General features: G+C 40.4%; 1 protein-coding gene across 2 annotated transcripts in view; it reads left to right on the top strand.

Annotated features, from left to right (window-relative positions):
- Positions 1–14,135, top strand: part of Itga8 (integrin subunit alpha 8) — a 176,138-nt gene that overhangs the window by 63,966 nt on the left and 98,037 nt on the right. The gene's annotated exons all lie outside the window — the stretch shown is intronic.

Below are 14,135 nucleotides of genomic sequence, written 5' to 3'. Positions count from 1 at the left end.
ATTTAAGACAAAACAAACAGTTCCTTTATAGTCAAGAGACACCGTTAAGAAAGGCAAGATGGCTTTCAAAGCTGCCTTGGACAGAAAGCTTGTCAACTGTGCAATCTGAGTTTTCATTGAAAACCCAAAATCATCTGGTCTCCACCGACATTCTGCTGGCTTCAGAAACCTGTCTAAAGCAATTCAGTTTAACCTGTTATTCCCTTTTAAATTCAGTGTTACTATTAATCAGAGCATAACCTCAACAATTTTTGTTGTAAGTTGCATGTTTTCAGAGCGTATTTTCCAACCATGTCCCTGGCCTTTCCAAAGACGGTATGACTATTTCAAAGTAGAAAAAGAAAGAAATGGCTATGATAGGAAACATGAGCTCTTCTTGGTTACCTTTTTCATAGTGAGGTTGTGTGGTGACTTACACAGTACAAACAGATAATTCACATTTTGCAGATGCCACGTAAAAATATGGGTTTATCCTAAAGGGTTATCTTGGTAATCAGGACATTTAGCAAAGAGCATTGGACTTCTTGGTTTCATAGTTCACTGGTCACTTTTATGCTCATTTTTAAAAGATGGTTTTAATAAATCTTAGAAACCATTAATACCTGATGGGCAGCTATACTTATTAAAACCTGTCTCTACTTGCCATTCTTTCCCCTAATTGGGAATTTTCCATCTATAGATAGGTCTCTGGTTTGGGGAAGTGGTTCAGTAGGCTGATGCACAAGACTACATCCTTAATTCCCATTGTTTGGCTTTTGTTTTCTCCTCTGTAATTAGGTAAAAGATAAGACAACGTATAATTATAAATTTTCCAGAAACTTTCCACAGCAGGATTATGTTATGTGTTAATGCTACCTGTGGCAATACCAAAAGGCCTTAGTTAAATATGTTCTCTTAGTATACATGATGATTAGTATACAATACTAATCAATAATGGTCAATAGTTTGATGGAGGGAAGAGTCTACTACAGAGTGTATTCTAATTTTGGTTAATTAAAAATTCTAGATCCTTCATGTTGTTACTATTTCATGTCAAGCTGACTAATAAAATCCAACTCATGTGTTTTCATGATTTTAGTTTATTTAGAAAGTTATGGCTATTCATTATGTCTGTCAGAAACATCCTTTCCCACTGGAAGTAACAGGGAACTTCACTGGCAGAATGGCTGTGCTTTCTACAGGGCAAAGAAGTAGAGGATGTGTCAGTCAAACAACCAGTGCACCACTTCCTGTGGAGGCTGAACCAGGGCCAAATGAGGGTAACACAAGAAATGACTTTGCTATCAGATTGTGTTCCTTCCAGATGAGCAGGGCATAGGAGAAGTGGAATAAGCTGAGGGTCTTCCTTGTGTCTCTTCAAAAGTTCTAAAGTGCAGCATGGCAGGTCTTCATGTTGTACCCGGGATGAGTTGTACAGTAATAAGATTTAGACTCAGGTTTTGAAACTTACCAGGTATGCCAGGTACTTAATGGGCCACTCATTGAAGATGAGGGGATGGCATCCCTTGGATACTTTGATTTGTCAATGCTGGAAGATGTAAGGAATTTGAGTTTTGAACACAACACTCTAATTTACAAGCCATGCTTCAGAGTCTTTGTTGGCAGGGACATTTTATCCAAGTTCCTCATCTCCTTTCTCCTGACAAAGATGTCATGCTAAGCTGCAGCTCTGTTCTTTCCAGCTCATTCTTGTGTTGTTGCTACCAATGTAAGGTATGATGTACCACAGGCTACAGTCTCATCTAGAAGAACTGAGTTAGGAAGGCTCTCTCATTGGAAAATATTTCTGTTTTTAGGCACTGGTCAAAAATTATTAGAAATTACCTGTGTAGTAAGATGTTTTACCAAGTTTCATTTTGTTTAAAATACATTCTTACAGTATAAAGTTAAAGTATATTTTAAAATTTTTAAATATTTATGAGAGGTTAAAAGGTTGTCTCATGACCTCTACATGTGCATCTCTCTCTCTCTCTCTCTCTCTCTCTCTCTCTCTCTCTCTCTCTCTCTCTCACACACACACACACACACACACACACACACACACACAAGCATGCACATGCGTGCAAACATACACACAAATACATAAATAAATAAACTTTAAAATGAAAGCTATCTCAAGACAACACAAAGGCAGGAGCTCACCAGGCCCTGTCAGCTGCTCTCCCTTTGCTCTCCACTGCTTTCTAGTCTTTCTGTGATGCTTCCCTCCTCAGTCCTGTCCTTGTTTCTCCTCCCCTCTTTTCCATTCTATCCTCTCCCCCACTTTCTTCCTCTTTTCCCCCATTTCTTTTGTCTCCCTTCCCCCATGGCTTCTCTCTCTCCTCTTGTTCTCCTAACTTCCCTTTTCTCTCTTCCCCTTTCTTCCCCTCCCCCTCCCCTGCATTTTCTCTTCCCCTCTCCTCTCCCCTCCCTTCTGTATCTCATGCTGTTCTCTTCCTCCTCCTACTCTATCTTCCCTCCCATCTTTTCCTGTTTCTTCTCATCACCTTCTCTCTCCTACCCTCCTCTCCCACCCTTTACTCTTTCCCTTCTTCCTTATTGTTTTCTCTCCAGACCAGATTTCTTTGTGCACAGGATGAGCTGCTTCTGCTCTCAACTCTAGAAACATGTTTTACTTGAATGCACTTGAGGTCTGCAACTCATCTTACTCTAAAGTCCTCTGGGAAGAACTCGGATAGACTCTGAAACAAAGGGTGACATCGTCCAAAACAGACAAGAGTTGACTTGTAGACTATGCAGGCATCCCGGAAGCCTCCAGTATGGCAACTGTATCAAGTCAATAAAACAAAAGTGACTGCAGAGAATGATAATGGCAATAAGAAACGAGAAACATGATCTAAGGGAAAATATTACTCGAGATGAAATACTGTTTTGAAATGTCTAAGCCTTTTTATGTTGGTTGTTTTATTTTAGAGGCTTAGAAGAAAGATAAGTAAGATGCTTCATTCTGTCAAATAGTAATGTTCTGCTCAGTTATGGACTACACACTGCGTTGTGGCCAGACAAGTCACTGCCTTCCCAATGTTAAAATTATAGGCAAAGCTTAGAGCAAAGGACAAAGATGATGTAACAGGGGAGGTAAAGCTCGTTGTCATGGGGTGGATGTTCCTCACTGTCTATAAAGGACCTCTAAGTTGACCTCATATGATGGCTGTGTATCAGACAACCATGCAGGGGAGGCAGGGAGGGAAACTATGTCCAGAACATATGACCTCCTGGAACAGCTCAGAGGCATCCAGAGTCAGTGACAAACCACAGGGCAAGAGGCAGAGAGAAAAGCTGGAGGCGCACTGGGAAGCCATTTTGCATATCACAGTGATGGAAACTGGACAAACTGTGTTTCACACTAGCTTCAGCATGGGAACTGGATAGATGGGGAACTGGATGCTCTAGTTCAGTGGAAGATGAGGGTGATCTTGATCCGTTGTGATGGGATGGTCATGAGGATGTAGAGAGATGAAGAGCATCATTGTAGGTGAGTAACTGGTGTATGCACAGGGTAATGAGAGGGTGGATTTTTAAATGGCTTTCAGTTTGCAGACTTTGGTGTCTAGCTACATGGTGGGGCCATTCCAACTTCATTCAAACAGTAAACAGTGAGGACTTCCAGGCCTGTGGCAGAGGTGGTGATTTGTAAACATTGTAACATTGTAAACTTGGCCTTCCAGTGACAATGTGGAGTAGGGGTGGGGTGCAGTGTGTTTGGAGTATGGGGCTTATCCAGGATGCAGACCCAGTGGACATGGGCACTGTGTGAGAGGCTGTGTAAGGTGCCAGTCTGAGGGACACTGCAGACACAGTAAGATTCCACAACCTGTGAATTACCATCTGGAGCCCTTGCTGAAGACTGTGAGAACTTTCTTAGCTGAGCATCTGTTGTTTAGGTCCACCAAGTACAATGTTCAAGAAATGACAGACAGCCTTTATTTTGACTTTCTCTCTCTCTCTCTCTCTCTCTCTCTCTCTCTCTCTCTCTCTCTCTCTCTCTGTGTGTGTGTGTGTGTGTGTGTGTGTCTGCATCTCTCTTTGTCTGTCTCTCTATCTCTGTCTTTCTCTCACTTGTATTGTGGTGATGGTATTGGTGGATGTGGTGGTGGTGGTGGTGGTGGTGTGTGTGTGTGTGTGTGTGTGTGTGTGTGTTCATTTGGAAGCCAGAATAAGATACCACGAACTTTCTTTATCAGTCTCTGCCTTATTGCCTTGAGATAGTATCTCTCAGTGAACCAGAAGCCTCCTGATTCTCCTAGGGTGGAGCTCTCAGGATCCACCTCACCCCACCCCACAATGCGAAGGTTATAGATGCATACACAGACATGCCCAGGGTTTTTTCCTTCTGTTTCACATGGGCGTTGAGAATTTGAACTTACAGCTTCATGCTGGCAAAGCAAGCATTTCTACCCACTGAGCCATCTCCCCTGCCCTCTTGACTTTCTTTAGGAAAACCATCAAATGTAAAAGTTTGCAAATTCACAAAATACTTATATCTTGAAAATGCAGATTTTTAACATGCACACAAATAAAATGAAATACACTCGCAAAAATTTAAATGTTGTTGAATAATATACTTGTGTACTTAAAAAGTATATTTTTATGAGAGAAATGGCATTAGTCTTTAGACATTTTATAATCATTTGGTCTTAATTATGTGTATTGCCAGAAGAAAACACCAGGGCTCTGTAGTTTCATAAACAGGCACCTCCAATCCCCTGATTGCTTCCAGAACATGAGCTGGTTCCAAAATCAAAACTGACAGAAATGATACACATGCAGGTTTTACCCCTTTAAGGAGGAAGTGAGAGCAGATTCATCTAGCAGGGAATTCCTCAACCCAGGAAGGTCAAAGACACACTTAAGTGTGTTCACACACAGACACTTTCTTCATGGTTCCACACTAAGCCAGTCAGAAACAAGACCTCAAGCCTTTACTTTCTCAACCTAGTTACCTACGTAACTTATGAAGAAGAAAAAAAGACAGATTTAAAATTCTAGATTTGGACATAGAAGTTGTTACCAATTGGAAAACAAATAAAACTGGTGCTTACCAACAGAGGTGGCAACTGAAGTTACTGACCAAGTTACAGTGGGTTTCATTTTCTAGTTATTAAAATGAACTTGAAATACCAATAGGTTTAGTGCTATAACACTGTTGGCTTCAATTATCCTTACTGCCTGCAACATAGCCTTTCTTGGCATCCTATTATTAAACCCCCTGCGACAGTGGCAGGAAACACGTGTTGTGTCAATTCATAAATAGCAGCAAGAATCCTAATTATCTTAATACAGCCTGGCTGCTGTCGACAGAGAGAAAAGGTAGGGCCACTTGTCCCAGTATGCTCTCGTTCATCAAGTTCAACATGTCATGTATTTGAGCAGGGACACTCTGTCTCCCTATCTTTGGAAGGAGAGATGTCAACATTGAGCAAACTCGGGATCAATTGCATTATTAATGGTTTGCAATTAGAAGCATGCGTGTGCACACATGCATGTGTTGTGGGCAGGGGTATGTGTAGGTGTACATGTGTGTGCAGGTGCAAGTGACCATAGATTCATGGAAGCCAGAGGAGGACACTGAGTGACCTTCTCTATTACTCTCTGCCTTATTCCCTTGAGGCAAAGTCTTTCCTGAGCCTGGACCTGGACTGGCAGCAAGCAAGAATCAGTAATCCTCCTGTCTCTCTTCCCTTCCCACCTAGCACTGAGGTTAGAAGACTACGTAGCCATTCCCATTTTTCAACTGTAACTACTGATCATTAAGAGTCCCAAGCATGCTAGACATTGCAGAAGATAAAGATAGACTATATTCATTTGAATATTATTCTTGAGTTCTTCTTAAAGAGCTACATATGTTCTTTATATATGTGAAGGTCTATTTTTATATGTTTATGTCCATGTAGAGCCGAAGTATGTACAGTAAGACGTGATGACATTATTTTTATCTTAGTAAAGGTGGCCAAACAGGGATGGAATTCTGACTGTTCAGATTATCACTGACAGCCTGACACTCAAGGGGCCACTTGACTTCTGTGAGCTTCTACTTCCTAGGGGCATTTGCAGTGGTGCATGTATTTGCACTTCTAAGTTGGAAAAACGATTCTTAACAGAATAGTGTGGATATCTTAAGATAGGAATCGAATCCGCTTGTTGTGGTCAGAGTCAAAACTACTTTGTGACAGTTATGTTTGGTGATAGAAGATTCTGAGAAATGGCGTTCTACTAGGCTGAAGACAGACTGCCTAGGTTGAAAATTTGACTTCCCAATTTCTAGTTGTGTAAGAGTCAGAAAATGTCTTAACCTTAGTTTCCTCACCTGTAAAATTAAACAAGAATATATAGATGTGAAAATTAAATGATATGGGATGGGGGAAGATGCTCCAGTGGCCAAGAGAACTCACTATACAAGTGTGAGGAGCTGAGTTCAAATCTTCCACATCAGAGCTGGGAGTGTCCCGTCATACACATGCCAGCCCTAGGGCTAGAGGGGTAAAGACAGAATGGGAGGGCTTGCTAGCTACCAGCCTTGAGACTGTGTCAAGGGTGTAAGTTATAGAATGATAGAGCAAGTGGGTACACTGCCCTTGTCTGGTCCATGAGCATGTTTCTATGCATGTGCATCCAACACACAAACAGGCAAAGCTGTGTGTTACAAACTGAGATCACATGAAATCAATCTGAGATCGTATACACCACCTCTTAAGGGATGGCAACTGTCCACTTTACTTTTCAAAGTATGTATCTTCAAGGTCTGCTTTTTCCTTTGCGTGCTAAGGTACGGTCTTTTCTTTTGCTTGAATAAACAAACTTCCCCAGCTTAACCTATGGGGTTGTTTGCCTTCTTCATCCCAAATAGGAGTATGAGTCAGGTGGTAGCTACTGTGAGCCCTCTGATTAGTAAGCCTCCAGCAGAAAGTTCCCCAATATCCTGTGGATTGCTACCCCCTGTGATGATACAATCCACTCCTAACCCCTCCTCACTGCCACCCTTGGGTGGGAGATGTGGTATCAGGGACTTCCCTCAGGGCTGTCTGTGCTTTACTTGTTGGCAGAGATGGGCAATGCACACAATTCCCAGTCACTTAGCCATTTGACTATGTAATTACAATCTAACTAGACCTCATCTTCTATGAGGACAATGGAAATTGAGAGAAAGAAACTTGTAAATTGTGTAGATGAAAGGCAGACTGGTCATGGGGATGAGGAGGTCTAACACAGAGGAGTGGGAGAGACTAAGAAAACGTGGGCTTGAGAGGAAACTCAGATATTGATGCAGGATAGTGGAGAAAAGCCCAGACCACATGAGGAGAGATTCAAGTACAAAACTTTAGACACTAGTTTATAAAAATAAGGTGCGTGTTTTCACTCTCATGTTTATGGTATACAAGTCACATGTCTTAGCTATTGTGTGTGTAAAACACGTTGCCACTGGCACACGTAAATAGGAACCACAGACATTTTTATCTGAAAACCAAAATGGAGAAGTGTTTAACTTTCTCCGTGGGGCCTCACTGGAAGCCAAAGGCTGACCAGAAGATCCCTGTACATTAATTGAGTGAAAACACGCCAGAGAAGAAACAGCTGTGATAGTTGGGAATCCTAAAATCCAGTGATCTCGTCTAATCCTGTTAACCAGGATTGCATAGCAACACATCCTGCCAAACACATAGCCCAGGCATCGGAGGATGGAAGAGGGAAGGGCAGGCTCTGCTGAGGAACACAAATCTCACAAGCAATAAAAACCGGCGAAAACATGGGCTGAGGGCCAAAACTATCATTGTCTTGTTCAGGCTCCTAATATACGGTGATTATATCATGAAGCCATTTCAGACAATTACACTCAATGAAATAAAATGGCCCATCTGTTTTAGTGAGTGCTGGGGGAGGAAAGGAGGGAGGGAAGGAGGGAAAGAGGTGTGTGTGTGTGTGTGTGTGTGTGTGTGTGTGTGTGTGTGTGTTTGTGTGTGTAGAGAGAGAGAGAGAGAGCGAGAGAGAGAGAGAGAGAGAGAGAGAGAGAAAGAGAAAGAGAAAGAGAAAGAGAAAGAGAGAGAGAGAAGCTAGGCCTACCTCTACACAATGGGAAATAAAGAGGAGGTTTGAGCCAAAGGGAATAATGTATTTTTCCTAAACTTTAAGGACCTTAAAGCCACTAATTTGAAGTTTAATTGAACTGCATTGAAATTTTGTAGTGAAAGTTTATGTTTGCTTCTCATCATGCTTCTAAGGCATGTAAGCAAAGCAAATATGACATTCCTACTGAGGCGTGCTGCTCATGAATTCATTGCAACACATTAGAAATTGCAGTATCTTTTTTTCTTTTTTATTGGATATTTTATTTATTTACATTTCAAATGTTATCCCCTTTCTCACTTTCCCCTCTGCAAACTCTCTATCTTATCCCCTCCCCTGCTTCTATGAGGGTGCTCCCCTACCCACCCACCCACTCCCACCTCACTGCCCTGGAATTCCCCTACACGGGGGCATCAGGCCTTCACAAGACCAATTGATGCCAGATAAGGCAATCCTCTGCTACAAATGCAGCTGGAGCCATGGGTCTCTCGATATGTACTCTTTGATTGGTGGTTTAGTCCCTGGAAGCTCTGGGGGGGGGGGTGTCTGGTTGGTTGATGTTGTTGTTCTTCCTATGGGGTTGCAAACCCCTTTAGCTCCTTCGGTCTGGAGAGATAGTTCAACAGTTAAGAGCACTGACTGTTCTACCAAAGGTCCTGAGTTCAATTCCCAGAAACCATGTGGTGGCTCACAACTATCTGTGATGAGATCCAATACCCTCTTCTGGAGTGTCTGAAGACAGCCAAGGTATATTCACATATGTAAAATAAATAAATACATTACAAAAGAAATTACAATATTACTGTTCTTGGAAACATAGCACCTGAGTTTAACTAGAATTGAATTAATTCAACTGGACAAGATCTTGACCTTGCGTGGAGCCAAAAGGAATAGAGAGGTACCAGCCTTCAGTTTCTAAGCTGTGTTACCCAGTGGGGCTTAGCAGCTGGGAATCTCTGAGCCACACTTTTACTGTCTAGAAAGAAAACAGGTATGCGAGTTGCTTCTCCAAAGGTTTGAGCCACAGCATCTGTGCTTATAACCCAGAAATAGACACACTGGTGCCTCCATAACATATGTGCAGCTCACTAAGGATCTGACTTAATAATAATAATGAAAAGATTTGGTGAAATTATATCTAAAAAAACTTTGTCTTAGTTTTGGGATAATTTTAGATTTCCAGGAAAGTTATGAAGATACTCACACCTCATGGTACTTTTTACTTGGAATCCCCTTCAAGCAGCATCCTGTATCACTGTAGTTCAATAGCCATCAACTAATAAATAGATCTGTTAGAGATTTAATAGCACTTAAGTATTTTTGGTTCTTCCATCCTTTCGTTCCACTCCAAATCCAATGAAGGATCCAGCATTGACTTTGTCGGGATCTCTTCCTTCAACTGCTGACACTCCCTTGGCTTTTGATTAACTGTCACAACCTGGATGCATTGAAGAGTGTTGACCAGGCATTTTGAAGAGCACCAAATTTAGCTTTGTCTTGATGTTTAACTAGAATGAGGCTGAGGTCATGTATTTGACACGAATAGCACCCAATGGTGCTAGACCCTTCCAGATGCATCCTGTCCAGGGAGTGTGAAGTCTGCTGTCTTCTCAAACCTGCTTTGCTTGCGTTAGGGGCTGTCTTCCAAGTTTCCTAGCTAGAGAGTTGTTTGTTTTCTGTTACAGTGAGTCTTTATAAAAATACTGTTAGACTATGGACATTTCTGTCTCCTATGTTTTTTCACTAACCTTAGCAACCATAAATGAGCCTTGCCTGCAGATTATTACTGACAAACTGATGTATCTAAATTCATTCTATATCTAAATTTGTTCACTGTAACTCTAATATAGGAAATATACAACCATTTATTTGTGTGTATGTATATACATATATAAATGGAATCATAAATATTTAATTTTTGTGTCATATTCCATTCCTATGTCTATTTATGTTGTTGAATATGTCCTACATTGAGTGACTGGGAAAACCTACTCATAGGTTTCACTGATGTTTTGACATTGCCAATCTTTCTATAAGTATTTCCATACCCTAAAACATCTCACAATACTCCAGGATTTTGTAGGGTTTTTGTTTGTTTGCTGGTTTTTGTTGTTGTAGTTGCTGTTTGTTTTGTTTTTGTAGACCTCACAGTCAACCTTTCTTTAAGAAGCCATGATTCTTTCCTCTCATTTTTCTTGAGGAGTGATATTTGGTAATCAAGATCTGGACACCAAATGTTCACACGGCTACTAGAATGCTAAAAATAAACCTTGTAATGTGCTGAGTTAAATAGACTGTCTCACCCCCTACCATCTGTCTGCTGTTATCCCTCCCCACATCCTCTGTCTACTCCAAACCATCAATATTAGTTCAAACCAGCAAATTTCATATTTTATCACATAGCTAAACTTGGTGAGTCACAATTTATTTATTCATTATTCACAGATACTCAGGCAATATAAACATTGCTCAGCTAATTTCTTGATCAGCCACTAATTTTCTTTATTCTTAAAAATGACAGAATATTGATCATGTGACATTGAAGAGATCATGATTTAAATATTGCCCTTTTTAAAATTATTCAACAAATACATTCAAAGTGCCTTCCATATGCCTAGCACTTTTCTACATGAAGAGGACACAACACTGAATTAAACAATAATTCAGCTCTTTGGCCTCAGTTCCAGTCTTGAAGGTGACAATGGCTGCAATGGAACCTTGACAAGTGACAGTACCCAGGACTCTCAGTTTCTTCATTAGTAAAACTGACATAGTACTTGATCTGGGGTTAAGTTAGATTATATGCATAAAGTAGCTAATATTAGTCATAAATAAAATAGTGAAACTATGTAAATATAATCTATGTCTCTAAGGAATTCTGTAATCAGAGAGGCAAAAAGCATCTAATAATTGGCTTTGCTACAAGACATAATAGGAGACCATTTTTATGAAGGTTGAATATGGGGAAATTTCAGGGAGGGCATCTGGGGAAAAATCAGTCATAAGAACTTGTTCTATAAGCATAAGAAGCTAAATTTGATTTTCTAAAACATTCATCAAAAAGGCCTACATGGTGTCATTTGTCTACAATCTCAGCAATGGGGATGTGGAGAAAGGTAGATGCTGAGACTCCACGGCAACCAGCTTAGCCTAATTGGCTAGTCCTAAACCAATGAGGAACAAACCAAGGTAGACAACTGCTAAAGGATGACCTCTGAGGTTGCATACTCACCTGTGTGCGCGCGCACGCGCACACACACACACACCCCACAGTGCTACTAAGATAATCAAAGACTCTCTATGGGAGAATTAAGTTAAATAAGGTCCAAAGAAGTAGGTGATCATAAACAGTTATATGAAGAAGCAACCCAAAAGAACCCAGAGATGCATGTCAAGGGTTTTTACCATGACAACAACAATGAAGATGACATTCTGATGAAGACAGATTGAAAAAGTGAATGGAAGGAGGGGGCACAGATGACACTCCAGCCGAGGATCATATGTCTTCAATATGTTATAACCACTGTGTGACAAAAATAATTTCCTACTTTTGAGAAACTTTCATTGTATCAAGGTAGAGTGTGTGAGACAATTCTCTGACTGAGTGATATTCCAGTGAAGATGAAAACTTACATTTCTAGGTCTGAAAGACACAAACTTTTTTTTTTTAAGGATCTTGATATACATAATGAAGGTTAGCTGTTTCGTTTAACACAATAAAAGCATTACCTAATTTGTCATTGTTAGCATACATAGAAAACAATTAAAGACACACTATTGTGTTGTTGAGTCATGCTAAGAAAGAAAGTTGATAAAAACAAAATGAAGTACTCTCTTTTTTTCTACTTTTAGAGCAGTTTGACCCAAACTGATAGGAGCATGAAGGGTGGGAAGGAAAGTTAAGAGAGCTGGAGATATATGCTTAAAGGCCTTGAATAATATGTTAAATAATTGATACTGTGGTAGGAAGGTGATGAGAAATATAAAAATAGAAATATAAAGTGCTTAGTATTTGAAAATAGGCTCAGTCTTTATAATAAACAGAAGAAGAGGTTTACATATCTAGTTTCTATAGCTTCAACCTTCAAATAGGCTCTTATATTTACAGGTGTGTTTGCAAATGTTTTGCAACTATTTTCCAGGAGCTAAATAAATAAGCGAGCCCATATTTGTAACATGTACCAATTGCCACCCTGTAAATTTTTTCTACCATGATTGATTTTGTACTTTAATGACTCTCAGGTGACAAGAATTATACAATTGTCCTAGATACAGCTGAAACAAACCCAACATAACTTCCTTCTCTGGCACAGCCACTTACAAACATTCTAACTTCCCATTTTGGGGACATCTTGTTAAGACTGTCCAGGCTCCCATTCTTCAGGAGATGGTGTAGAAGCCACTGTGCGTATTTCTCAGTAGATATAACAGTTATCTTCTTGTTAAGGTATGCATATATCAAGCAGGCCTGGAGTAGTGACTCAGTCCACAAGGTGTTTTGCTCTGCAAGCATGAGGACCTGAGTTGGATTCTCTAGAACCCACAAAACCCAAAAATGAACAGAAAACAGGCACAGTGGAACACACCCATAATTCCAGCACTAGGTAGGCAGAAGCAGAATGACTCCTGGGACTTACTGATAAGCTCCAGGTTCTAGTGAGAGAGAGAGGTTCATTCTCAACCACCAAGGAGCATGGCTCCTGAAGAACAGGAACTGTGGTTGCCTTTATCTTGTTTGCCCCGGAGCCATGTTGAAACAGTATGCCTTCCATCCGAAGCTCACCAATCTTAGAACTAACCATAACTTCCTCACACTTGAATCTGATGCTAAGCTAAAAAATACCATAAATACTTGGTAAACAATTTATTCTAAAGTCTGTTTTACAATGTATTTAAATAACATCCAACTTGGAAGTAGTAAAATTATGGCATTTCCCATGTCCAGTGAAAGAAAAGAAGTGGCTATTATATTTCTGTATAAGGTGACATCTATTCCTTTAAATTTGAACTAATTTCCTTCTAAGCATCATGGTGTATACTAGCATTTTTTCTGAAAGCCATGGGATCATTAGGTAAAATGGGATGTAATTTACACTTGATCTTGCTTGTGAAGACATAACTTCCTGATGCCATGCCCTGGCTTTCTTGAAGGAGGTTGAGTTGATTATCATGACTAGTCTTTTCTCAACTCTTCCAGTCACGTGCAAGTGGCAAGATGCTGCTGAGCTTCAAGGCTGAGGTCCGAGCTCTCAGCTTCAGCTTCAGTCCTGTGTTCTAAAATGATGACTCAGACGGTCACTGTACAGAGCTTCCTACCAGAGGGTCCGTGTGTGTGTGTGTGTGTGTGTGTGTGTGTGTGTGCACGTGCATGCACACGTTCATATGGGAATATGTGTGTATGTTTGTATGAGAATATATATGTGTTTGTATGTGTGACTGTGTGAGTATGTGAATATCTGAGTGTGTGTGGATGTGAGTGTGTGAGTGGGTGTAAGTATATGAGAGGGTATGTGAGTGTGTGGATGTGAGTGTGTGGATGTGTGTGAGTGTGTGTGTTTGTATGAGAATGTGTATGAGTGTATGTGAGTGTGTGTATGAGTGTGTGTGTGAGTGAGTATGTGAGTGTATGTATATATGTGAGTGTGTGTGTTTGTATGAGAATGTGTATATGCTTGTATGTATGTGAGTTTGTGTGTGACTGTGTATGTGTGTGTGGGTATGTGAGCATGTGTGTATATGAGTGTGAGTGTGTGTATATGGTATGTATATAAGTGTGTATATGAATATGTATATGTGTGTATGTGAGTATGAGTGTGTGTATGGTACGTATGTGAGTGTGTGTGTTTGTATGTAAGTGTGTATGAGTATGTGGGTATGTGTGTGTGCTTCTATGAGAATGTGTGTTAGTGTGTGTATGTGTATGTGTGTTTGAGCATGTGTGCTTGTATGTAACTGTGTGTGAGTATGTGAGTGGGGGTGTGTATATGTGTGTGTGTTTGTATGAGAATGTGTATGTGCTTGTATGTAAGTGTGTGTGTGTGTGAGTGTGAGTGTATGTGAGTTAGAGTGTGTGT

Source organism: Arvicanthis niloticus, chromosome 8 (assembly GCF_011762505.2).
Source record: "Arvicanthis niloticus isolate mArvNil1 chromosome 8, mArvNil1.pat.X, whole genome shotgun sequence".
Taxonomy (NCBI): Eukaryota; Metazoa; Chordata; class Mammalia; order Rodentia; family Muridae; genus Arvicanthis; species Arvicanthis niloticus.
Note: the sequence above shows the minus strand (reverse complement) of the source record. Positions and strands in the feature narration are given on the sequence as shown.